We start from the raw sequence: 3,306 nt of genomic DNA, 5'->3' as shown, positions 1-3,306 counted from the left end.
AACTAATTTAATAATTTTTTTAAAAATTTGAATTATATTTAACTTCATTTTTCAAATAACGTAGTGAAGAAAAATTATTTTCACTTCACCAAAATTAAACAAATATGCAACACTATCAAATAACTACAACAAAAAATGAATTAGATTCATCAAATATTTGACCAAAAATATGGTCTAGGTACAAGTCATAAAACTTTTACATTAAATAAATTTTTTTTACGTAATCTTGTAAAAATACTCGATCAACTAACCCAAATCTATTCATGAGATTCACTTCACACCAATCTTGTTTTATGGCCAGTTGCAGCCCTTCTTTATTGCTAATAAATTCCAACTCCTTTACAATCTGATGTTGAAAATGAATTCATTAATAAGGTCAAAACCTAGGAAGAAAAATTACAGGAACTGATATTCTGTTTAGAATTATCAATTGACTTGTACAGTAGACTTCTGATACCAACGTAATTGAGACAGCTTACTGTTCCATTGACATTTTCCTGATGCATTGAAAAGTAATCAAGACACTAATTCTTACTGCCTTAAGCTAGTAAATATCCTCTATCCATATACACATCTCTTGCTTTTTGTTCATCCCATATCCACTTATGACAACAAGCAAACATCAACTATAGAACACAAAAATGAAACACCAATGTTACTAAACTAGTAATTAACAACAGTACTTTGAAGTTTAACCATGCAAGACAATCTTACAAGAGCGTAAAAACATTTAATCTTCGACAAGAATTGATGAATGAAAGCAAACAAAACAACCAATGTATTGTAGTTCCAGCATCATGAATTCTAAAGCAAAACACAATTAGCGCGATTCATAAATCCTTTAAATAGATAATGATGAGAATTTTTAGCTAGAAATCAAATTGTGAAAGTGAATCTTTACCAAAAAAAGATGGTAAATAAGTCACAAATAATTAAAAGTTTAAATGATGGTAAAACATTCAATATCAACCAATTGACAGAAGCAGAGATTTGGTGGCATGGGTGCTAACCCACAACATAGCATAATTTTCAACTCAATAAAAATTTCAGGAAATTAGCAAAAGTAGCGCAAGTGAAATAACATTACCTTCAATGCACAATGTTAGCAGAAGTAAGTGTTTGCACTTTGTCATGACATGATCCACTAAAGGTTCTCTTCAAATGAAACATACAAAAGGTAGCGAATTTTCATCTTCTTCATCACTATCTCTGGAATCTTCATCTCCCTCTTCCACAGTAGTTCTTTTCCTAATGTTCCTCTTCCCCTTTGATGTCCTCCTAAAGAAATTGCAGACTGCAAAAAAAGTTCCAAATTTAACACAATAATGAATTATCAAAGGTGCAAATCCAAGAGTGTCAACATCAATTCGAGAACCTTGTACAGAATCATCTTCATTGGCGTTAGAACCACCAGTATTATGGCCAAGTATCGGGTCAGCATCATTGTTCACAACATGTTTCTCAAGCACTATCTTGGTAGGAAGTCGTCCACGAGAATCAAGTTAGACCCTGCAGGTTTTAAACTTATAGCAGCAAATCAACAAACACCTGCTACGCATGAAAAAAGTTGTATAAAAAAAATAAATGTAGAATGAGGCCCGGCCACAACCTGATGCTACACAATCACAAACACAAAGCAATAACCGAACGGTACACATTATTGGATAAGCATGTGATATATAATATAAGGATAAGTTAAAGGATAAATAAGATGTAGGATATTATATTTATAGTTTGACGTGATTTTAATAAGAGTGATTAAATTTATATATTAGATTGTAATGACAAAATTAACATTATCATAATAAATTTTATAATTTCAAATTTGTTGTTTGACTTCATATTCTTATTTGTTCATGCGCCGACAGTGTTTGCATGATTTTTTTTTTTTTACCTAATTTTATATATTATATAATATGATAATTGAGCTTAATTTTGTGAGCCATGTCAAATATAAATTTTTAAGGTTCATCGAATGATACTAATAATTTTATTGAGATTTATACAAATTATTTATATAATTATCTCGAGTTCATTTATATATTTATCATATTATATAATATATAAAAATAAATAAAAATATTTATTTAATTTTAATTTCTACCTACAAGTAAAATGAGAGAACAATAGGATTTAAGATTTTTATATATTGAGGACAATTAAGTCATTTGTAGTGTTTTTATCATTAGATTAAAGTTATCACATCTCATAAAAGGGATACTTTATCCATGTATAAAATTATTTATCACGGACCCATGATATTATCACATGGGATAAGAGAGGATTATTTATCAATCCCGCTTTGATCACATGTACCAAACTATACCTAATTGGTGGTATGTGAGCAACTCCAGTTAAATATCCATCTTGATCTACTAAAGTATGACATGTGAGATTTGAACACTTAGATATTGATCATTTCAGCCGATCAAAGACATAATATTATGAAGTTTGCAGCTAGAAACACTGAAAATATGCTGACCAACTCGAGTTGTTCTAGCAGTCGGAAGTAGGGATGTAATCGAGTCGACCCGAGCCGAGCCGAAATCTTGAATGTTTGAGCTTGTTTCGTTTATAATCGAGCCAAGCTCGAGCTTTATTTAATGGATATATGCATGGCTCACGAGCTTATTCAAACCTTTATCGAGACTAAACAAGCTTAATAAATATGAATTATACATTTAAATTTTCATTAAATTAATTAAAAGTAAATTATATTTAAAGAAAAATATATTATTTTTATTAAAATTTGTAAATTTATTATAAATAATAAATTTAATATATTTTTTTTATATTTCATAAATAATATGCAAAATCAATAAATCAAATATCAAAACTATTATTTTTTCCATCTAAAAGATTACTCATAAACTTACCAACGAACATGTTCACGAGCTAACAAGCCGAATACTGTAAAGCTTGAGTTTGGTTTGTTTATCTTAACGAGCCTCATTAAACGAGCTTTTATTGAATCGAGCTTCGAATAGCTCACAAACGGTTTGGTTCGTTTACATCCCTAGTCGGAAGTCTAGTAATAAAAATAAATTGACAATTGAACTTCTAAAACAACTCGATATTATTATTTTCATGACCAAAATTTACGATGATTTATATTCTAACACAATCAATCACACCGGGGACTATTGTTCAACAAAACCAATAAATCAAATAGAGGTAGGAGCAGATCGACTGTAATCTTATTTGTAGAACTAACAGTTGCTTTGCTTTCTCGAACTGCTCAAATATTATATTGTGTTTCAAATTATTATCGCATAGTTTGATTGATACCGATTATACTTGAAAGCA

The 3,306-nt window shown here is 29.5% G+C and overlaps 1 long non-coding RNA gene across 2 annotated transcripts; it reads right to left on the bottom strand.

Annotated features, from left to right (window-relative positions):
* Window positions 1-272: 272 nt before the first annotated feature.
* On the bottom strand, window positions 273-1,514 carry LOC140833409 (uncharacterized). 2 transcript variants are annotated; one of them, XR_012118464.1, is made up of 4 exons: window positions 1,376-1,514; window positions 1,088-1,294; window positions 458-626; window positions 273-346 (listed from the first exon to the last, which is right to left on the bottom strand). It is a non-coding gene; the product is annotated as an uncharacterized lncRNA (long non-coding RNA). The 2 variants fall into 2 exon arrangements; XR_012118463.1 differs by lacking the exon at window positions 273-346 and having other exon boundaries at window positions 379-626.
* Window positions 1,515-3,306: the final 1,792 nt, after the last annotated feature.

Source organism: Primulina eburnea, chromosome 6, assembly GCF_022965805.1.
Source record: "Primulina eburnea isolate SZY01 chromosome 6, ASM2296580v1, whole genome shotgun sequence".
Lineage (NCBI taxonomy): Eukaryota > Viridiplantae > Streptophyta > Magnoliopsida > Lamiales > Gesneriaceae > Primulina > Primulina eburnea.
Note: the sequence above shows the minus strand (reverse complement) of the source record. Positions and strands in the feature narration are given on the sequence as shown.